The following is a 25,078-nucleotide window of genomic DNA, read 5'->3' as shown; positions in this document are numbered from 1 at the left end:
TGTTTTGAGTCTTTTTGGCAGTCAGGTGAAGCCTCTGGAGCCTTTCTTAGAATAATATTGTATTTTTTATAATAATATTTTTAAATACATAAAATAAAATACAGAGAGGAACAAAGAAAATTAATTATATTGAAATAAAGATATAATTCTTTCCTACCCAAGTTCACAGACCTCCTAAAATATATCAATGTACCCCATGCATGCTAGGTTAAGAACACCTGATCTAACCCAGCACTTTCATTTTACTGAGACTAAATGAAGTTAAGTGACTTCCCCAAGGTCACAGTGCTTTTTGTTGTTCAGTTGTTTCCATCATGTGTGACTCTTTGTGACTCCATTTTAGGGTTTTCTTGGCAGAGATACTGGAGTGGTTTGTCATCTCCTTCTCTAGCTCTTTTTACAAATGAGGAAACTGAGGCAAACAGGATTAGTAAATAGCAGATAGAGGATTTGAACCCAGGTCCTCTGATTCTAAATCAAATGTTCTGTCCCTCTATGTCTTGAAGTCCAGCCATATCTGAATGCAAATTTCCTCTGTCACCTGCCAAATAAGTTTGGTTCTCTATCCTCTGCGTGAAAGCCTGTCTTGAAGGGGAATCTACTGCCTTTGAAGACATCCTATTCCATGGAGCTCAGAACTTAGTACTTCCTTCCAGGTCCAAGCAGAACAATTCTAATTCTTCTTGCATATGGCAGGCCTTCAGATATATGAGGACAATTACCTGAGGTAGCCAGGTGGAATGGTGGATAGAATGTGGGATATAGAATCAGGAAGATGAAGCCAGATATGACCTCAGATTCTTACTAGCTGTGTGACCCCATTTACCTCAGTTTCTTCATCTATAAAATTGGTATAACAATAACACCTACATTTCAGGGTTGTTCTGGGGATAAAATCAGATGTTACTTATAAAGCATTTTTTAGACCTTAAAGCACCATATAAATGTGTTATTATTGTTAAATCCTATTTGTAACTATTTTTTGTATCCTCAATGCCTAGCATAGCATCTTGTACATTGCACTTTAACAAGTATTTTTTTAATTATTTTCTTGACTATTCCTTTTTGTTCAATCCTAGTCTGTTTTGTTTGCTATCTTGTTGTTGCTATCTTGTTGATATACACATATCTGGCAATTGGGGTTAAATGAACAACACATATATACACATACATACACACATATATCTGTGTTTTACATATATGTGTGCTTTACATATATGTGTACACATGTATGTGTATATACGCACATACATATACACATATCTGGCAATTGGGGTTAAATGACTTGCCCTGGGTCACACAGCTAATAAGTAACAGCAAGGTGATGGCTCTGGGGGAGATCCTTGATATGCTGGGACTGAAGCAACGCTGAGATCTTGCAGCTTTGTGTAACATGGATGCTCATGTCAATTTTTCTATTTCACAGAAAAGATTATTCACAGACTCAGAGAAGGTTAGATCTGGAAGGTTCTTCAGAGATCAACTAGGCCAGTGTTTCCTAAACTGTGTTCTGTAGAACCTGGGCTTTGCTTAAGATGCAAAGAGGGTTTCTGTGAGAAAATGTCCACATTAGCTTTGATTGGTCCGTAATGTGGCGCCTTCCCCTTTGTCCCACCTGCAAGATCAGGATTCCTCCTCAGAATGCATGCCAACATGGTACAAATTACACTGGTCTGACTTCCAGAGACCTGCAAATTCTGATGACACTACTTAGCCTGATAAGTGAAGTCTTTTAAGGAAAACTTCTCTAAGCCTCCGCATCTTCCTCTATAATTAGGAATAATAATTGAATAGTGGTATGACCTTGAACAAGTCTACCCTAGAGCAAGCCCTCATCACCTCACACCTTGATTACTGCAGTAGCCTGCTGGTGGGTCTGCCTCCCTCAAGTCTCTCCCCACTCCAACCCATCCTCCATTCAGCCACTAACGTGATTTTCCTAAAGCACAGGTCCAATCATGACATCCCTTCATACTTAGTAAACTCCAGTGGTTTCCTATTTTGCCCAGGATCAAACACAAAGTACTCTGTTTGGCATTCAAAGCCCTTCATAACCTGGTCCCTTCCTACTTTTCCAGTCTTTTTATACCTTATCCTACAACACATACCCTTGGATTCAGTGATACTGGCCTGCTGGCTGTTCCACAAACAAGACACTCCATCCCTTGGCTCCAGGCATTTTCTCATTTTCTCTGGCTGCCCTCCACGCCTGGGATATTCTCCCTCCTCCACTCTGATAGCTGACCTCCTTGGCTTTCTTTAAGTTTCAATTAAAATCCCATCTTTTACTTGAAATCTTCCTCAACCTTCTTAATGCCTATGTGTTTACTCTGTTAATTATCTACTATTTATCCTGTATATAGCTTGCTTTGTATATATTTGTTTGCATGTCATCTCTCTGATTAGATTGTAAGCTCCTTGAGGGTAAGGACTGTCTTTTGTCATAGTGGGTGCTTAGTAAGTGTTTATTGATTGACTGATTGACTATATGAGTTTGGACAGATTACTTAACCCCTCTGGATATCAGCTTCCTTATCTATAAAATGAGGGGCCTGGATTAGAGATCCAACATTCTTTCCACCTCCAAATCTAGGCTCTTTTAATGCTCTGAACCTTGGTTACCTTACCTGAAAAATCATACTTACTACTGGAGGTTGTTGTGAGAATTAAATGCAACAAAGAGCTTTATTACTCTAAAGTGGCAATATAAATACAGGGTATTATTACTTATGATAGTTGAGTACAGTTCAACTTGTTTCAATTCTCCAAACATTTATTAAGTGTCTACTGTATCCAAGGCCATGGGCTAGGTACTGCTAGTACAAAGATAAAAATAAATAGTCCCTACCCTCAAGAAGCTTACACTCTACTTAATAGGGACAGGCCAGCAGGGGAGAGTTGCAAAATATGTACTGGCTGTTGAAAAACTTTTCTCATAGTGGCATGGAAATAAAAAGGAAAAGATATGGGATTTTTATCATGACAGTGGTCATCAGGTGAGATTGCCACATAAGGCATTTGGAGTGTTAAGTAACTATTGTATTGACATTATTCAGAGTGTCAAGCCAACAACACATCATTTATCAGAAAACTTCTGTCTGTCCCAGGCAATTTATATTTATTTTTAAATGCAAAGTAGGTCTTTTATTTATATAGTAAATAATAAAATTCAAGTTTACTCTCCAATCATTTCTGCAGTTAGGATGACTCCAGTAATTGAATGTCTAATTAGCTTTTGTCTGAATTCCCCAGATAAGTGAAAGAAAAGCAGATACTATATTTGGCCCATTTTTCCACTTCACATTGGGTTGAAAAGACCCAGCCTAGATGCTCTTAAAACTAAGAACATCGTTCCCAGTGTAGCTATGTGCCCATGTTTCCATGTATCATCCTCAGAACAAAAACAAAATAAAGAAGTCTGGGAGAGGTCGCCTGTTGCTTCTAAATTGAAGTCAGCTGAGGCAAATCTCAAAACCAGAGACTGAGGAAAAGCAACCAAAATTAATGCAGTTTATAGATCCTGCAAACCACATTTTCTAGTTTCAAGACCTTTAAAGGGACAGAATTCCTGATAGGTTCATGTAAAATAGATAAATCTTGAGGAGTGAGGGGAGAGAGGTTTTCTTCCAAGTAACAGTCTATCAAATAGGAATCCATGTTCATTTTTTTTCATCAGAAAGACAGCTAGACCGTAAAATGTGAAGGGACTGTAATTAGCAATAATTCCAACCCCCTCATATATTACAGAGGAGGAAACTGAGGCTTGGAGAGAAGTCCAAGTTTACATAGGCAGTGAGTAGTTGAGCTAGAACTTCAATCTTGATATTCAGATTCCAACACCAGTGATCTTGCCATATGCCACAAAGTTGCCTCTTCTTTCCATAACTGGAAGAGTCACTCCACCATTCATTCAGCCAAAATTAAATGAACTGCACTGTGTACCAGGAGCCATATCAGGAGCCCCAGGGAAATCCAAGAACAATGATAGATGTAGTCTCTGTACTCAAGAGCTTGTGATAGGAAGATGAAACATTTATTATGCTTCAGTAATCATCATGCTGATGGATATGATAATGTCGAAAGATTTGCTTTTAGCTCTGTGTTGAAATCACAGATCAGATGCCATCTTCATTAATTAAGAAATACTGGTTTTAACTTTTTAGATTTGCTAGTAACAAAAACCAGGAATGATGTGACCTCTGATAATAAAATTAATAGCATCACTGACTTTTAATATATAATTTTTTTTTGCTTCTTAATCCAGTACTCTGAGTATCCAGGACCCACAGCATGTGCCTTAAACCAGCTGACTAGACAGTCAACAAGACAACTTCAAACTCTTACCCATAGCCTATCTCTTTCTACCTTCCAAGAGCTCTGGGCTCATGAGGACAGAGACCTGTCTGATCTTGCCCTAAAGGGGTCTCACTTTGGCACTTTGTCTCAACCCCAGAGTTTTACTCCTGGGAAAATCTCTTTAAAAATCATAGTTATGGGGGCAGCTAGGTTGCGCAATGGATAGAGCTCTGGCCTTGGAGTCAAGAGGACCTGAGTTCAAATTTGATCTCAGACACTTGATACTTACTAGCTATGTGACCCTGGGCAAGTCACTTAACCCCAATTGCCTCACCTCCCCTCGCCAAAAAAAAGCAAAAAAAAAAAAATCACAGTTATGCCTTGGAGCTAGGTTTTCCCACATGTAACTGGATCCCCTCTCCTGTTGAGGGGACACTCTTAATGGAATTAGATATAGGAGAACCCTTATTTCACTGACCACAGAAGGTGCGTAACATACAGAAGACTCACAAGAGCCTGTGAACAAATACAGAAACATATAAAGCATTCAAATAGCCCAGTGGCCTCATTGGACCAGACTCCCCATGGAAGCTAAATATGCATCAGGGGATTTGTGGACCAATATTTTTCATTCACCAGGATCTGCACCATCTGAACAATTTACAGCACTAGAAAGGTTACCATGCTTCCCCATGGCATGGCATTAGTTCTTCAGTATTAGGAAAATGGTCTATTGAGCATCTTTTCCTTCTCCAAACATGATGTCAAGTAGATGTACCTCAATGTTCAACTCTTGATCTTTTAGGAATCCTGCAATTTATATGGAAATATATATTTAATATATAATATAAATATTATTATAATATAATATAAATAAATGTTATTTATATATAAATGTATATAAACTTATATATATATTCTCTGGGATTAACCTGTACTCAAAAAGGGAAATGAGGAAGCAAAGACAGCCAAGATTTTCAGGTCTATTCTCTTTTCCTGCCCCTGCTACCTAGGCAAAAATTGGCGGCTCACCATGTACTTTTCCTGTGAGTTGCCATTTTCTGCACTGCACTCTGTTCTGGAAGTCCAAGGAAGAGAAAGTGTGGGGAAAAGAAAGGCAAGCAGTAAGCCATCTCATTGCTGACTCTTATAGGCAACTCTTCTATTTTGAGTCTATCCTCTACTTCCCCATGCTCAGTTACCAGTTATCTTGGGAAGTAGCCCTAGGCTTTTAGGGTTGTTGTTGTTCAGTTGTGCTTGACTCTTTGTGATCCTATTTGGGATTTTCTTGGCAAAGATACCGGAGTGGTTTGCTGTTTCTTTCTCCAGTTCATTTTACAGGTGAGGAAACTAAGGCAAACAGAGCTAAATGACTTTCCCAGGATCACACAGCAAGTGTCTGAGGCCAGATTTAAAATCAGGAAGGTGAGTCTTCCTGATTCCAGACCTTGAGCTCTATCTACTTCACCACCTAGCTGCCCCTAATCCGAGGCACTAGGGGACAGTTGGAGGAGTTTCCTGTGTCCCCTTGGCTGAGGCTGGAATGCATGTCTACTTCCATAAGAAGTGCCCTTCTGTCAAAGGTCTGTTCCCTGTAATCTCATCAAGTTGACTGGGGGTGGAGGGCCTAATAAAACTGATTAGGGGTTCCCCTGAACCGCTGATCAGAATCCTATTGAACAATTTTTAACTGCAGCACATAGGAAGGTTTCTATCACAAATCCTTCCTCTGAAAGCAATAGTTCTGGGGCATTGCTTATTTTTCTACCACTGTGGAGAGGGGGAGGGGGAAACTCCTCTATGGGTAATTCTTATCCCTGCAAAATTAACATATGCAGTACAGGTAAATTGTCTAGGAGAACCAGAGTATGGACTATTAAACATTTAGAGTGCATTATAGCTCCTGTGCACATACATTGAAGTGTATGGTAGTATTCTAAACCAACACATCAAGGAAAGACAATAACTATAAACAATCCCTGACATCTTCTGAGGTCCTTTCATCTCTTAGAATCTCAAAGCATACATCACTGAGAGCCTCTGTCTGACAGCCCATCATTGAGTCTAACAATACAAATCAGGAAATTGGGAATGGTTCTGTCCACTGACAATGAGAGACGGTTAAGATAGGGAGATGATAATGAGTTCATTGTGGAATTGAGTTTAGAATAGCAGAACTGATGCTCTTAGTTTGTTAAACAAACAAACCAAACCAAAAATTCACTTAAGGGAAAGATCTGAGTTTTACATTTCACCTCAAAAGCTAGAATTATAGAATGTTAAAACATAGACTATCAAAACTGGAAGGTAATTAATTTTTTTCTTTTTTATTATGAACTTAATCATCCATAAACATTTCAATATATAAAGAATGAAAAAGAATTTGTGTATGAAACCATGAACTTCTATGTATAATTTTTTAAAAGTACACATGAAATTGAACAAAGTAGTGACATTATCCTGCTTGTCTCTTGAATTTGCTTTTGTTTTCTTATGCGTATTTTAAATGTTTTATTAAGGCTATTTCTTACTTTTTTCTTGTATCTCTATCACCATCAGCTAACTCACTCCCAACCGTACCTCATCTTCTAAATGATCCCTCCAGTAAAAGTGCTATACAGTCACGCAAAAGAAATCAGCATATTGGCTAGGTCTAAAAATGTACATCTCATTCTGAAATTCTAGTCTGTCTCCATTTTGTTAAGAGATGGGATTCAGACTTCATCATCATCAGTCTTCTAAAGTAATTACATAGAATATTTTAAAAGAATGTTGTAGCTGACAGGGTCAGAGAATACTGAATTTGAGTGCTGGAAGGGACCTTAGAATGTAGTTTTAGCTAATAGAACATAAAATGTTATTGACAGAAGAGTCTTTAGACCATAGAGTATTAGAAGATGGAGTGTTAAGAGCTTGAAAAGGGCCTTAGAATATAGAGTGTTTAGCCCAACCTAGCCCAACCTTCTCATCTCACAAATGAGAAAACTATGCCCCACAGAAATGACTTGTCCAAAATCACCCCATTGGTGGGATAGCTGGGACTTGAATCCAGGATTTCTGGCTCTCAGTCTAGGCTCTTTCCACTATTTCACACTTCCTCACCTTGAGAGCAAGGCAGCTTATGCTTTTGGCACACTCTACCTGGATTCCTCATGAGTTCTTACTGTTTTTATAGATGACCTAGCTCTGACTTTCACTTGGTGAAGGGTAAAGTGGTTCTTTTAATTCTTTATCAAATGAGTGCACTATGTATGGCCAGTGGTAATAGCATCAAGTGATAAATCAAAATGACTTTATTATCATCCACTTTACATTAAAGGAAATGTAATGCAGGAGTGGCTAGTCTTAGCACAAGAACCAGATAATGCCAAGATCCTGGATGCTGGCAAAAAAACCTTAGCTTATTCAAATCAGTAAGGCTGCTGCCTATTAATTTGAATAATTGTACAGACACAGTAAATTTATCATAGGCAAGAAATTCTTTCCTAACTATGTGCATTTTGATTTTATTAATCTCAGGAGGGGAGCATACACTGTTTTGGTAAATGCTTTTCAATGGTTTGAGTTTCCAGGGTTGACAACAAGGATGGCCCAGGGCACTGATAACGGTAGATAAAGCCTATTGCCAGTTCAAACCACCCCAGGTCAGTTGTGATTGAATGTCACCAGCATCTGATGGGCAGACAGTTCTCCCTTGCTTATAAATTCTTGAGCTCAATCTGCCTCCCTGGCAGCTGGTCTTGCATGCATGAAGTTGTGCGTATACAGGAGCACACACACACACACACACACACACACACACACACACACACCGATAATGAGAGTATCTTTAAATGGAAATGGTATAAATCCTCAAGGGACCAGGGAATTCACTTGGTTTATGAATATAGAGCTCTTTGCATCTAGCAATGAGAAGCTAACTGGAAAAAAAGGCTGAGATGGGGTTGGGGGGGGGCAGAGAAGAACACAACTTTGCCATATAATGAGGCTACAAACCTGGAAACTTTCACCCATTAGCTACTTATTTCATATCTCTATGAGGCCTAAGACTGGCTTATGTGAACTTTGTATCTCCACAGTGCTTAGCAGAATGTCACACATACATCAGGCAATTAATAAGTGTTTATTGAATGAATTAATGGGTGAGTGAATAGATCCTGTATCAGAGGGTCCTAAATCTTTCTGTGTCTGTCTTCTGCTTTGCCTGTACATTCCATGACACTGTTACAAACACCAAAAATTGGTTAGGCTTCAGAGAAGCATAGACACCTATCTCACAGTTTAAATCACTGCCTTTGACTTTAAGGCCATCAAAGGGATGGTAATCAAAGTCAGGTAAAAAAAAGATTGGCAACGAGAAACTTAAAAATGAAAAATCTATTCAAAACCTACAGAGAATAAGAGAATCTGGATGAGGGTCCAGTGAATTTTTTTATGAGTACGTTTTTATGAGTACATTTTATGAGTACAATCAAAGTACTTTGATTCACATTTTTTGCCTATGTTATATATAGTGAGGTTATTATATAGTTGAGTTCTATGCAGATGAAGAGTCAACTTATTCTCTGTATACATGTACAACTATATTTTCAGTCAGTTGACAAACATTTACTACAAAGAACCATAGAATCCCTACTTTCAGAGATCTTACATAGGGAAAGGGACTGTTCCTGTAATTACACTGGTTTAAGGAACTCTCATGTGAGGAAACACCCTCTGTCAGTACAGGTTGACACATTCTTTACCACATAGTGTCTCAAAGAGCATGAAAGATTGTGAGTTAACTTTCTAGGGTAACACATACAATATACATCCGAGATAGGACTTGATCCTGTGTCTTACTAGGTCTGAGGCCAACTTTCTATCCCACTACTCCACTTCTGAGTTTTTAAATAAACTTAGCTATATGTAAGCTCCTACTTTTATCTAACTTAAATATATATGGATGTATATTATATATGCATATATGAATATATATACAAAGACATATACATATACATATATAGATAGATGCATACATACATACAGCACCCAAAAAAATCTTGGGACATGAGCAGGGCATAACGGAAAAAAAACTAGGCTTAAATCTCAAACCTAAAAGTTGGCAATGGATGGTGGGGAAAGGATCTGAGTTGGAATCAAGAGTGTGTTGGAGTCTCCTCAAACCGGTGAGTTAATTGTTAAAGTTCCATTGTGAGTGTTTATACCTTAGAAGTCAGTAAACACTACAATCCAGGGCTTGATGTATTAGTTTGTTGATTGTCTAGACTTAAGAAAGTTATGGAGAAAGTGTTAATAATGCAAATTAAAATTTAAAATGTAGAGTATATATTCACCCCCTTTGCCTCCAGCCTATTGTTAAATATTTACCGGCACATGGACCGTTGAAGTCCTAAATCTATGATTTACTAGCTGTTTGAATGTGGATTAAGTCATTCCATCTCTTGAGGTCTGTTTCTTCCTATATAAAATGAGGGAGTTAAATAAGATCAACCCTTCTCAAAATGTGATCTGAGGACCCCAGAGGTCCTGGGGCCCATAAATTCAAAATATTTTTATAATTAACACTAAGACTTTATTGATAGATATAACTAACTCACACAAATAAAAGCTCTTTGGCGGGGAGGGTCCTCAATTTTTAAGCATGTATAAGGGTCTTGAGACCAAAAAGTTTGAGAATTACTAATTTAGATGATCAGTAAGGCCCTCTCTAGTTCTAATAGTTAATGAATCTGGGAGAAGGGTAGAAATTCTAGGCAAGATCTGAGGAAGCAGGGAGAGAGAGATTGCTTATATCATATAAATAATACAATAAATAAAATAAAGATTCTTTACGTGGTTTGGGTTATCCTAACCCTCTTCATTAAGTCAGATAGATTATATTAGATAGGCATATGAGGAGTAAATGAGGGAAAGTTTTTCCTCACTGTTGATATCAATGATAGGTTAAATGGTAAGAAACTAAGACTCGGGGAATGGAATGGGATAAGCAAAATAGGGTTGTTCTTGCCATAACATGACTCCCTCCACAAAACACTGGGCTGTAAATAATACAATAGCTAATAAAACTTATGTCTCCCTTTTATAAACACACTGTACTTCTGCTATTTCAGTCAGGGAGAGATTGCCATTTCTCTTTAACAATCATCCATAATAAAATTATTTTCTGGCTTCCAAAACAACTCTGGCATTTTATACTATTGCACTGATACCCCTAAGCCTAAAGTTGTTTTAAAAGCACAGAAGTCAGTGGGCATTTTCTTACTTTCTGCTCAGGATAGACTCTTCCCTTCCTTAACAATATTTCACAAGACTGTCAGGACATTAGTGCCCCCAAAATGAACTTTGTGGAGTACACTCACTCAGTTGAGAAGCATCTATTAAGCTCCTACTATTTGCCAGACACTATGCTAAGTACTGGAGATACAAAGAAATGCAAAAGATCATCCTTATTCTCAAGGAGCTCTCAGTCTAATGAAGGCTGCAACATGCAAACTACCATGTACAAACAAGCTATTGACAGAATGAATTAGACATGATCAGTAGGGAGAAGGCACTAGTGTTAAGGGAGATCAGGAAAGTCTTCTTATTGAAGGTGAGATTTTAGTTGGTACTTGAAGGAAGCCAAGGAAGCCAGGGGGCTGAGATGGGGAAGGAGAGCATTTCAGGTGTGGGGGAGAGCCAGTGAAAAAATCCCAAACTGGAGATGGACTGTCTTCTGAGAGTAACAGCAAGAAGTCGCTAGATCACAGAGTATGTGGGGCTGGAGGAGTTGTGTAAAAGAAGACTGGAGTTAGGTTTTGAAGGACTTTGAATGTCAGAGGATTTTTATCTGCCCCTGGAAATAACAGGGGACCACTGGAGTTTTAAAAAGAAAAAAAGGAAAAGAAAAGAACTTTAAATGATAACTTTATTATATATTTAAAAAGAATAGCAAGTTGAACATAATAGATTTGCAGTTTCATGTGCAATCATCTTTTTTATCATACTATATTATAGAATGCTTGTTTTATTCTGAAAATTAAAAATAAAATAAAATATTTAAAAAAAGGAATAGGGAGGGTGATTTGGTAAGACTTGTGCTTTAGGAAAATCACTTTGACAGCTGAGTGGAAGATGGACTGGAATGGGGAGATTGAGACAGGGAGATCAACCAGTAATAGGCTATTGCAAGTACTCCATGCATGAGTTGATGACAGCCTGCACTCAGGTGGTGGCAGTGGCAGAAGAGAGAAGGGGGACTATATAAGACATGTCCAGGACCTTCATAACCTGGCCCAGGACTACCTTTCCAGTCTCCTTATACTCCACCCCCTTCCACACACTTTGATTTTGCAAACCCTGGTGTTCTTGCTGTTCTTCACACATGGCACTCTATCTCCTGTTTACATTCCTTTACATTAGCTGTCCCTCATGTCTGCAAGGTTCCGTCTCTTCACTTCCAACTCTTAGTTTCCCTGGCTTCTTTGAAGATTCGGCTCAAATCCTACCTTCTGCAAATTGGCCGTTCCTGGTCTACTCTTTATCTCCCTCCAGTGTTTTCCTTCTAAGATTTTCTTCTGTCTACTCTGTGTATCTTCTCGTATACAGTTATTTACATGTTGTCTCCCTCATTAGAACATGGCCTGATTTTGTCTCTCTTATCCAAAGTGCTTAGCACAGTGCCTAACACATATTAAGAACTTATTAATAATTGTTGTGGACTGATATCCAAATCCCTTCCATGAATAATCTAATTCCAAAGCAGGGAACTGAAGTACTCAGAAAATAAGATTATTGTATAAGGTGGATTGAAGCCACCTTCCCCTTTGACTTCATATTCCCACAAAATAGAGGCAAATGTTTGTCTTCCAGTAAATACAAAATGTATTCCTTGATTCTGACCTAATTATAGAGGGAATTTCAAGCTAATAATGAGGAACAATATAGTAGAAGTCACAAACTTAGAATTAAAAAAAAAAGACTTGGAATTTAGTATAGGTTGGCTTTTTACTATCTCTGTCACTTGATTTCTTGGTCTCAGTTTCTCCATCTGAAGAATGGGAACAATAATACTTGTCTTCCTATCATACAATATAACACATTCATATAGCATTTTAAGGTTTTTAAAGGACTTTCTTTGTCACAGCCCTGTGTGGGAGAGTGGAAAGATCATTTGGGAGTCAGGAAAACTGAGTTCTCTTTTTGGCCTTGCCATTCATTCCCCACATGATCTTGGGCAAGTCATTCCCCATTTCTGGACCTCAGTTTTATCTGTAAAAATGAACAGGTTGGGCTTGGTGATCTTTAAGGTCCCTTCCCCAGCTCTAGTATTCTAGGTCAGCAATATAAGTATTTCTAACCTTATTGTTCACATATTGACCCAGTGGGTCAGATACTGAATCAGAAAAGTTAACTGAATTGCCCAAGGTCACATAACTGGGAAGTATTGAATCCAAGTGTTGGATCCAAGACTCACTCAGTTCTCCCAATTCTGTGTTTCATCTACTACACTACTTAACTGTTAACTACAAAGTACTTTATACATGTGAGCAATAATTATTATTACTGACATGATGTGTGCTGGAAAATAAATACTTCTAAATTAGCTGTTCTAGAGTTTGATTTTTGAGAAACACCTTACCTAATTAGAAATATTCATAGGCTCAGCAAAAGTCTTATTTGCTAAGATGTTAGATAAAATGTTGGGATGGGAGGGAGAGTACATTCTAAGCATGGGGATAGGGGATAGGATGGCAGAAACATGAAGGATAGGATAATGAGTAGTATAATTTGGCTGCAACACAGAATATGGGAATGGGAGGAGTATTTATTCATCCATTTAACATGCATTTATTAAGCAACCCTATGTCCCAAGCATTGTGCTAGAATCTGGAAATATAAAAACAAACAAAATAGCCCCTTCCTTCAGAAGTTTATATTCTATTGGCTATGTATGAGCCAAAGCTGGAGAGGTAAATTGAAAAAAGATTATGAAGGTCTTTGAATTCCAGAATAAGGTACTTTATTCATACTTTGAAGGCAGCTCATTCCATTTTTGGAGAGCTCTGTTTATTAGCTTGTTCTCTCTTATACTAAAATGACATCTTTTTCCCTTTATCTTCTATTCTTTGGTTCTAGTTCAGTTTTAAATCTTTTTTTTATAACAAATAACATTTTAAATGTTTGCTAAACTTGTTATTTAAAGGAATCTTATGGTTTATCTTTTTGTAAAGCAGATAACAACATTTCAATTTAGTTATTTTGTAAATCCAGGTTTTAATACATCAGGCTTTGTTTAAAGTGGGGAACACATGTCCTGGCATAAATAAATTCCAGATACCAAAAGTCTTTGAGATGAATGAAAGTTAACATGTATATAAAAATTGGGATTGAAGACAGTTAAAGTTTTCAAAAGAAAAAAAAATCTTTTGGAACAATATTCCCCAAACATCAGTAACAAATATGAACTTAGAAACTCATAGACTATTAGAATTGGAAGAGACCTTTGAACATGCAATGTAAGAACATAGGCTATTACACTAATCTTAGAACATAAAATCTTAGTGTTGAAAAGGTCCTTAGAACATAGAATGGTAGTGTTTGAATTGACCTTAGAACATAGACTATTAAAAAATAAAGCATGTGTTTGAGAATCAGAAGTGATCTTAGTTTAGTCCCTTTATTTTATAGAGAGAAAAGCGAGACCCAGAGTAATGATGTGACTTGCATGAGGTCATTTTGATTAGTGGAGACTAAAGCTTAGGCCTCCTGACTATCTGTCTAGTTCTTTTTTTACTCTCTTCCTTTTTCAAAGCATTCAAAATCTGCACTAAACAGCATAATTTTATCTTTAAAATTTATTTATTTAGTATTTTATTTTCCCCCAATTACATGTAAAAATAATTTTCAACATTTGTGTTTTTAAATTTTGAGTTCCAAATTCTCTCCCTCCCTCCCTGAGAAGGCAAGCAATTTGATATAGGTTATAGATATGTAGTCACACAAAACATATTTCCATATTAGTCAAAACAGCATAATTTTAAAAAGAGAACCTAAGTAGGATAGTTGCACATGAAATGCTAGCAATTCAAGAGTTTATATTAGAGTCAATTCCCTAGTGTGATTTGGAATGTTCATATTTGAGAAAGATGTTAGCCAAACAGTATATGCTAAAAGAAAACTCTCCAGTGGTAAAGCAGTTTTCCCTTTTTAAAAGAAGAAACAACTTACATTTGATCAATACCAATAAAGTAGAACTCTGTGATAACAGCTCATTGTTAGGTCCATTCAAATACCCTATGGGTAAAGTGATACCCCTTGAAACATAATAATTATATACTTTAAAAGCCTCATGTCACTCCATGCCTGTAATTGTGGTCCTCAAATAATAGATGGGCAACTACTGCTAGGTATCAGGTTTCCCTAGATGATATTATGTGATTCTTCCAAATCCCCAAACCACTAGCTGTGTGATCCTGGGCAAGTCACCTGACCCCATTGCCTAGGCAAGCCCCCCCCCCAGCCAAAAAAAGAAACAAATCCCCGAACCAATATTATAAAAATGATTCATGGAATTTTCAAATTTTAGAAGTAGGAGGTATCTTAGGGATGGATCATCTATTCCACTTCTCACATTTTTCCAATGAGAAAATAAAGGCATTAGGAAAATGACTTCCTGAAGGTCACACAGCTAATGAGTGTCCTCTGTATTATATTTACTCTTGTTCTGATGTTATAGTTACCTCTTTCCTCTAACTGGTAATTTTGGAGGGCTGCTTTTCACGACCTACCAGTAAGTATTCTTTAGCCTTGAAATCTGAGCTTTTAGAAAGTAGACCTACCTAGGAATTTCCTTGGGAAAAGTTAGAGAGGCAGCAATAAGGACAAGACTACATTAAACTTTCAATTCCTGCAATAAATACATGAGTCAGATTTGTGCTTTGTGCTTATTTGTTTTTGCCTTTGTTTTTCCTTTAAACATTATTTTTCTGAAGTGATCTCTTGCCAATTAAATGGTAATTTCCTTCATATCTACTAAGACGAGGATAACAGGTATATTTTCTACTTCTCTTTTTGTTCTTCACAATATGGAGGTTAGTGCTAGGCATATATCAGATGTTGAGTCAATAGTTATTATTGATTAGTTGAATCATTTTTCCTTTTTTCCACTGAGGAAGCATTGCAAATATAGCCAACTTAAGGAGGCCTTCAAGCACTGACTACCACAGGTAGTTCCACTTACTGTAGCACCACCATCTAGCAGGTATGGATTTCAGTGCAAAGAGTTGAGGGGCCATAGAGCAGGCCTGAAAGCTCAAATAGGAAAAGAGGTCATTTTCATTGAATTTAAATTCAGTATGGAGCATGATTGTATTTGGAAAACAACAGAAAGATTACAGCTATAGCCCTGGGCTAGGAGATCTTTTGGGATTTCCAAAAAAAAAAATCAACTTCATGGCAGCAGTTTACTTGAAAAATATCTGGAGGTTTTAGAAGGACTATGAACTCAATATGAGTCAGCAGTTTGATGTGGCAGCCAGAAAAGCTAATGCAGTCTTGGGCTGCATTAGGAGAGACCCAGAGTTTCCAGAAACAAGAAGGGAATAGTCCCTCTGTACTCTGCCCTAGCCAAATCACATCTGCAGACTGTGTTTAGTTCTAGGAATCACAGTTTGAGAATGACATTGATAATCTGGAGAATGTCTAGAGAAGAGCAATCAGTATGGTGAAAGGCCTTGACACCACCTCAGTTGATGGAAATGAAGATATTTAGCCTGGGGAAGTGGAGAGTCAGGGGGACATGATTGTTGTTTTAAGTATTTTGAGGGCTGTTATGTTGAAGGAGGATTAGACCCAGTCTTTTTGGCACCACAGGACAGAATCAAGAGCATTGGTTAGCAGTTGAGAATAAGTAAATTTGGTGTCCATGTCAGGAAAAAAAAAATTTCTAGCATTTAGAGCTGCCTAAAAGCAGAATAGACTGCCTCAAGAAGGGGTGGGTTCCCCTTCTTTGCAGGTTTTCAAGCATAGGCTTGATGACTGCTACTTGTCAGGTATGTTACAATAGGTTGGGCAAGATGGCAGCTGAAGTTGCTTCCAATTTCTAATTCTGTGATTCTGTGAAGATCTTATCTCTGATACAAACTTACCCTGTGATACTACTTCAAGTCTCTTAACTTCTCTGAACAATAGTTTCTTCATCTGTACTGGGTGATCTCTAAGGTTCCATGTAACTCTGTAATTCCATGATTGGGTATCACACTCACTTTAGCAAAAATGAGATGCTAGACCTCATGTGGTTCAAACCCAGATATAGAGTCACTGAATATCAGAGTTGAAAGTGCAATGGCCATCTAGTCTAATCCCTACCTGAACAATAATTCCCTCTTCACTATCCTTACAAGGATCTACCCTAGACTTGAAGACCTCTGTTAATGGGAAGCTGGCTACCTACCAAAGCAGTGGGTTCCACTTTGGTATACCTCTCATTGTTGGAAAGTTTTTCCTTATGTGGAGCAGAAATCTGCCTCTGTGCAACTTTTTTTTTTTTTTTTTTTTTGGTGAGGCAATCAGGGCTAAGTGACTTGCCCTGAGCTCTATCCACTGTGCCACTAGCTGCCCCTGTGCAACTTTCACCAACTGCTCTGGGGCCAAGAAGAATAAATCAAATCCCTCTGCACCAAAGGAAGGATGTTAATTGTCTTTGATGGATAAACCATTCTCATCCTTGAAAATGACAAGTGGAAATCTTAGACTGAAAAGGAAAATGCCAGTAATAACCAAGTATGGCTTGAAATGACAGAAAATTCTGACCTACATAATTTATATACTAAAGGTCTTTAGTAAAAGACAACAGCCGGGAACCCAGAGGGTTAGTCTGACTAGAAACAGAGGCATGATTTTAGAAATTACATACTCATGATTTTGTTTTGTTTTTCAGTAAACAAAACAGATCTTGGTGGAGGTCATGTACTATCTTACTGGTTTTTGTAACTGCAGTGCCTAGCATAGTGCCTAGCATGTAGTAGTTGCTTGATAAATGCTTGTTGATTGATTGATGGTTTTTGAGACCAGGAGAAGAATTAATTCCTAAATTCCAACCAGTCTACTTAATTACTATTTATTAAGTGCCTACTCAGTGCTCAATATCTAGCTGGAAGAGACGTGTTCCTTTTCTTCAAGAACCATACAGTCCTGGAGAAACAAAAACAAACATACTTGAAACAATTAGAGAACAACATTAGACAATTTGTAATTAATTTCTAAATTGTGTGGGTCTAAATGCTAAGAATTTCAGACAATGAAATCAAAATAAGGTTGGAAGAGTAAGGGAAAGTTGTGTAGTGAAGGTGGGACTTGAGTGAGTCCTTAAAATTGGGTTGGATTTGGATCAGTGGAGACCAGTAGGAAGGACATTCCCTTAAAGATTAACTGCATATGAAAGGAACAGTGATTATAGGCTGTGGGAGGTTATTAAAGAGATAGGTCTCAATGTATCATTTCTAGGTCTTTTAGCTTTAATGTCCCCTTGATCTTTTCTCACTTTTGAAGGTGGAGAAGAGGGTAGAACAGAACATAAAATAGTTTCCTTCTCTCCTTTAGTTTTATGAAATACCCATGTAGTTCAAATTTGAATATTTGCATTCAGTGATGCATTGTGTTTTAGGGTGAAGGGTTGGGTTTGATTTTTGTTTTGTTTGCATTAAAAATTGATGTTTTGTGAAAAACACACATCTACATAAAACACATACACATTTACATAAAACGCTATTGTGGGGGGAAATCAGTCTTTATCCCATTTGGAATCACAAATATGAGTCAAGCATACATTGGGTCAAATATATTTCTCTCTCCTCCCCTTCTTTCTTCCTCCACCACCTCATTAGTATAGTTGAGAACAATCCATAGTTTTGGAAAGAAAATAAGCTCACTTTCTGATGCTACCTAAAATAGGGCTAATACTATATCTAACAAAACGGAATGGTAAAAGTGTATCTGGAAATCTATATGACTAGTTTTGTAACAAAATATAGTAGAACATACAAGTCCAATAACTTGCAACGAATATCAGAGCTAGAAGGAGAGTTAGAATGAAGTTGTAAAGTTGGAAAGGGCCTTAGAACATGGTGTGTTAAAGGTAGAGGGGGACAGGGCAGCTAGGTGGCCCAGTGGATAGAGCAGTGGCCCTGGAGTCAGGAGGATCCGAGTTCAAATCCACCTTCAGGCACATAACACTTACTAGCTGTGTGACTCTGGGAAAGTCACTTAACCCCAATTGCCTCGCCAAATTTAAAAAAACAAAACAAAACAGTAGAAGGGCCTTAAAACACAGAATGTTAGAGAATGGAAGGTAATTTTGAACATAGGATATAAGAGCAAGAAGGGACCTTAGGGCTTATCTAGTCCTCATCTAACAATGAGGAAAATGAGAGGTTGAATAGCTTGGCCAAAATTACACAGCTTGTAAGTAAGGAGCTGAGCTGAGAGCCCAAGTCTTCTGACTCCTCATCCAGAGCTCATTTCACTACACCAAGCTGGTTGGTTGGTGGGTTATTGTCCTTCCTTCTCAAGGAGGACCAAAACGACATCACTATGTTGGAGTCAAGGTGCAGTGTGTCTGACTGTGGCTGCTCAGACCAATACAAGCTCTGAAGGCTCTACCACAGGTAGGGCACAAATAGTCCATGGGAACATTTGGAGTGGAGATGTCTCTAAATTTGTGCATCTCACATTTCTTTTGAGCTGCTGCAATTCTACTTTGCTCATAGAGCACAGCACCTTCTTTGATTCAGGCACACCACACCTTTGCCAGTGTCTCCCATGTCTCACAATCTATACCAAAGTTCTTCAGAGAGACCTAGACAGTGTCCTTGTATAGCTTTTTCTGACAACCATGTGAATGTCTGCCTTGCATGAGTTCTCTGTAAAATAGTCTTTTAGGCAAATGTCCATTTGGCTTCAAACAACATAGCCAGCCCATCAAAGTTGTATTCTCTGTAGTAGAGTTTGAATGTACACTAAGCTACAAATGAATGTTGTTCCTTTCAAGAGGGATACTGTTTACTTACTCAAGTGATGATACCTTTGCTCAGACATTTCTGAAATTCTTTTTCAGGAATTGACTTCAAAATTAGGGGCCATGTGGGAAAATCAGTCTCGTTTCATAGTGACGTTAAAACACACACACACACACACACACACACACACACTCTACTCCCAGATTATATTCTTCAGCTTCATTTCTCCAACTTTTTCATCAGATTTGAGTCTGAATGACTCCTAATTGTTCCAAAACTCTGGTTATTTAAACCCTTCTAGGGCTCAGTTTCTTCATATATAAATGAAGGAGTTGTACTAATGAACTCTAAGGTCCCTTTCAGCTCCAATTTTCTGTGATTTGAAATCATCATCAAAGGATGAAGATTTGCCACAGTCGAAAGATTGTCATGTGAAAGAGGGATTAGATTTGTTTTGCTTGGCTTCAGGGGACAGAAGATTTAGCCTTACTATAAGAAAAATAAACAACTAAAGCTGGCCAGTAATGGAATGGGTAGGGTAGCCTTAAGAGGTGCTGGGTTCCAGTCACTGAAGGGCTGTAAGCCTCACCTATATGACCCCTTGTTTGGAATATCATAGAAAAATTTTTATTCAGATATACTTAGGAATAATTGACCTTTGAGATCCTTTCCAACTCTGGGATTCTGTGATAATTGAGGGCATTCAAAAAAATATATATTCTATAGAGAGCTCCCAAAGAGAAATTCCCAAGATCTTTTGAGCAAAGGCAGCCTCATTGGAATAAGTGTATGATATTCCAAAGTGTCTGATTTGAGGAACAACTCTCATAAAAACTTAAGACTTAGATCTAGAAACGACCTGCGAGATCATTCTGGCTAACCTTTTCACTTTACAGGTAAAGAAGGTGAGGCCCAGATAAGTTGTGACTTACCTGAGATGACACAAATAATAAATAGCATAGCTAGGATTCAAACGGAAGTCCCCTGATTCCCAAATCCAGTGCTCTTTCCCCTATATCACAAAATTCGGATATGCCTATTACAAAACTAGTAATGTTACATTATAATAAAACCTCACACATAAATTTTTATAAATGTTTTATGTTAGGCTCTGAAGAAATTGAATTTTTGATGATTGCTACAAATAACCAAAAATAACTCCCTTTTTCTTTTGACTTGGTTCACACAGATGTCTAGAGCCCCATTTAGTCTTCACATGACCATAGGCCAGCCAGTCATCTCAAAGATGTGTACCCTTGATCATAAGGACAATGAATAAGCAAGGAAGCTTGCAAATATTCTCTCATTAATGGAAAAAATGACAATGGATGGGCAGGAAAGGATGAGATGGATAGATAGTATCATGGAAACAATGAACATGAACTTAGACAGACTTCAGGAGATAGCAGAAAATAGAAGGGCCTGGTGTGTTATGGTCCATGGAGTCATGAAGGGTTGGACATGCCTGAACAACAACAAAATAACCTGTTGACAGTGGGTCAGTAATGTCATCCTCATGTAAGAACATGACATTATCATTAGTAATACCTTCATTTAACCCAGGTATCATATTATGTTCAGTAATGGACTATGAACTTGATATAGGCCAGATTTGTATTAACTATGTTAGAGTTGAGTTATAATGTGTCACATAATACATATATACACATGTACACATACATAGATATCTATATATTTTATGATGACAATAGCAGTGATGATTATTTTGCATATTTTCCATGTTCTTGGCAAAGAAACATAATCACAGGCTTTGGAAAGGAAGTCCTTTTTACATGTAATAATAGCTAGCATTCATATAGTGCTTTAAGATTTAAAATTACTCTGTATACATTAGGTCATCTGAGCCTTAAAACAATGTTGTGAGGTAGGTACTATGGATATTATTATTACTATGTTACAGAAAAGGAAATGGAGCTTCATAGAAGTTAAGTGACTTATCTATGGTCACATAGCCAGCATCACAAGTGGGCTATGACCCCAAGTCTCTACCATGCCACCTGCCTCAAAATGGTAGTTTTGTGTGTTGTGAAAATGTATAAAGCAGTATGTCCATTTTTAGAAATTATGTTCACTTTAAGGGTATTTTGGAAAATGTGGAATGAAAATGATTTAGACTGGGTTGTGGTTCCAGATTGCAAAAGGATTATGGCTAAGGATCTTTGGAAATGGTTGGTCAAGGTGAGAACCCTTTGAAAGTCTAATTTCAAACCAAGTTAGAAGAGGTATACGTTTACCATGGCACAGTGTCTCATTGTTCAGATATTCCCTTCTTGGCAAGCTAAGGTTGGGGGAGGGGCAGATATATAACATAATCTGCAAATTGAAACAGCAGTTGTTCACAGTGGTTTGTACTCTCCTGAATTCTACAAAAGGGAGATTAGAAAAGAAAAAAAAAATACAATTCTCTGCCAATACAGTTTATTTGCTATAAGAACCTTCTTAATCTTCACTTACTAGGATAACCTGTGTCTATATAGGTAAAGTGAAATATACTATACATGGAATTACAAACTCATAGAATTTTAGAGCGGGAAGAATTTGTTTTGTAGTAAGGGAATTCAAATATCAGCTCTGACATTGATATGACCCTGGGCAAATCACTTTAACCTCTGTTTGCCACAGTTACCTCATGTGTAAAACAGGGGCAGGTAGGTGGCTCAGTGGATAGAGTACCAAGAAGACTCATTTTCTTGAGTTCAAATCTGGTCTCAGATACTTACTAGCTATGTGATCCTGCACAAGTCACTTAACCCTGTTTGCTTCAGTTTCCTCATCTGTAAAATGGGCTAGGAATCACTCCAGTATCTTTACCAAGAAGACCCCAAATGAGGTCACAAGTCAAACATGACTGAAAAACAACTTAACAAAGTGAGGGTAGTAATAGCAGCTACCTCCCAAGGTTGTTGTGAGGATCAGATGAGGTAATAATTATAAAGTGCCTGGCACATAGTAAGCACTATGTAAATGTTAGTATTATTATATTCTCTGAGTCTCTATAAAATAGGGATGATAATGCTTATAGTATCTGTAACCTTTATACCCTATAGAAATGTGTTATAACTATACAGTTCAAATATAGAACACATAAGGCAGAAGCTGAGACTAAGAAATAGTTTGTTTCTGACTCTTTTGTGACCCCATTTGGAATTTTCTTGGCAGAGTAGTTTCCTTCTCCAGCTCATTTTACAGATGAGGAAACTGAGGCAAACAGGGTTAAGTGATTTGCCCAGGGTCACACAACTAATAAGTGTCTGAAACCAGATTCCAGGCCCATCTCTCTATCCATTGTGCCACTTACCTACCCTGTAAGAGCTATTTTTAGATAGAATTAATAAATGGCAGAGCTAGGCCTGAATCCAGTTCTATGGACTTGGGGGGCAGTTTCCCAAAGGGCCTTCTTCATATTAGCTTAATATTTTAAAGATTCTTGCTTTCACCTTCATTCATATAGCAAATCACATTCTCCCTTGCACATTCTGGCATAATTACTTACTACCTCTATGATCTTGCTAGGTCATTTTAACCAATGTAGTGCAATGGATAGTGAGTGGATTTAGAGCAGGCCTGCACAACTTCTGGCCTGAAGGCTGCTTACAGCCTTTGGGTGGCTTGCAGCAAGACAAAAGATTTCCTCTAGGTACAAAAGATGTTTTCCTCTACATTTTTCAAAGGCCGTTTGGCATATGGCAAGTGGCCTGAGGGTATAACGCCCATGGGCAGCAAGTTAAGCTGGCCTGATTTAAGAGTGAAAAAACTTGGCTATGCCACTTAGGATTTACCTGACCTTGACCATGGGCAAGTCTTGTTAACTTCTCTGGGCCTTAGTTGCTTCATCTGAAATAGAAAGGCAGGCATTGGATCAGATAACCTCCAAGGTCACCACAGCCCTAAATTTATGATTCTATGATTTCACTGGGCTTCAGTGTCCGTTTCTGTAAAATGAAAGGGTTGAATTTAGATGAGCTCTAAAGTTCCTAATAAAGTCCCTCTAAAGCCTCCAATTCATGAGTCAGAGGCTAGATGACCACTTATGTAGTTGTAACAGGCATTGAGAGGTACTCTAAGGTAGATAGGTAAGGCAGGAGATTTTAATGTTTTTTTCTTTCTTTCTTTCTTTCTTTTCTTTTCTTTCTTTTTTTTTTTGGTCTCATGGACCTCTGTGGCAATCTGGTGAAACCTGTGGACCTCTCTTCTCAGAATGGTGCTTTTAAATGAATAAAATAAAATGGATAGGATTAATAAGGAAACAATTATATTGAAATATAATTTATCAACATTATTTTAAAATACAAGTTTATGGACCCTGTGAAATCTACCCACTTTTCTCTTGGGGGTATTGTGGATCCCAGGTTAAGAACCCCTGAGCTAAAGCATAAAACTTTGTGTCAGGGGATGAATTCAAATCCTGATTTAGATACTTCCTAAACATATTATCATGGGTAAATGGCCTCAGTTTCTTCATCTATAAAATGCTGATAGTACAACTTGTACTACTACCTCCTTTGCAGGGCTGTTGTGAGGAAAGCGCTAGGTTTATCATTTTTTGAAAAATTTGAGTTATTAAGGAGCAATGACAACTCATAATTATGTGGCACTTTAAGGATTTAAGCATTTTCCTGATAACTACCCTGTAAAGTAGGTTGTGAACATATTATAATCCCCATTTCACAGATGGAGAAATTGAGGCTTAAAGTGACCTGCCCAGGGTTACATAGACTGGATTAGATAACCTCCAAGATCCGGGCCAACTCTAAAACCGTTGCTGTTCTATGAATCTTTGATTCTACCCTAGCAAGAGTTTAATTTCATGGCAAAAATAGTCATTCCCCAAAACCTAAAGCCTTGTCCTTGATTGGAGGAATTGGGATACATCCAGGTGCTTAGCTAACAGGCCACTGATCTGTAGTTTGTTGGGTGGCAGTCTGCCTAAACAACGCCGAGCTGGTCCTACAATTTAAATGCCATACTCTGTCCTCACATTTGGCCAGAGTGGTAGATAGCCAAATTTTAAGCATATATTTTTGGGTGAACCAGCACAACGATTCTAAAGCTCAGAAAATGCCTTCCCCTCCCAATTTTATCAGCAATCGATAGGGAGAAAATAAATGGCTCCTTAGGACTAAGTCGATTTAGCTAGTTATTAAAAAAATAGCCATCTGCAGAGGCAGAGAAATGAGCAGTCTGTTGGTTCCTTTTCCAAGGAAATCTGCCTTGCATCTGTTTAATTTTGTTCACTACTTCTACTCCAGGAGATGCCTTTTTCCCTACTCCCTGACCCTCTTTCTTCTTTTTACTTCCACTGCGGAAAGGAGGATGTAAAAATAGTGAATCTTCTTTGGTTTGCACTTAGCATTTAGAGATCCGGTAAAATATGCTAAAAACAAATCCACCAGCGCAGAGTGTAAACCCAGAAAAAAGGGATGGGGTTGGGGGAGGGAGAATTGGAGGCGGCGACCAGGGAGAGTAGGAAGGGAGCTTTGCGTGGAATGAGGACGAACCACACAGCGCATTAGTGACATCTCATCATTCATTACACAAGACAAGCGTACCCCTCCACTTTTCGCCCCCTTCAAACTAAACACGGCCTTTCATAATTGCAGGCGCCTCTGACGCCTCCCCTTTTCTGCATATACATTTTTCGGTGTTTAACTTTTCAGCCCCCCCCCTTTAGAAAACGTTCATGAAAATGCAACCATTAGAGGATGAAGTAATCTTTCCCTCAGCTCTAGCCTCCTGGGCCGCGCGAACATTACCCACAAACT

The 25,078-nt window shown here is 38.0% G+C and overlaps 1 protein-coding gene across 2 annotated transcripts in view; it reads left to right on the top strand.

The window, feature by feature from the left end:
• The window catches only part of ASAP1 (ArfGAP with SH3 domain, ankyrin repeat and PH domain 1), a 482,413-nt gene that overhangs the window by 73,726 nt on the left and 383,609 nt on the right, over positions 1-25,078 (top strand). The gene's annotated exons all lie outside the window — the stretch shown is intronic.

Source organism: Vombatus ursinus, unplaced genomic scaffold (assembly GCF_900497805.2).
Source record: "Vombatus ursinus unplaced genomic scaffold, bare-nosed wombat genome assembly UNPS02014973.1, whole genome shotgun sequence".
Lineage (NCBI taxonomy): Eukaryota > Metazoa > Chordata > Mammalia > Diprotodontia > Vombatidae > Vombatus > Vombatus ursinus.
This window is presented reverse-complemented; position numbering and strand designations above follow the sequence as displayed.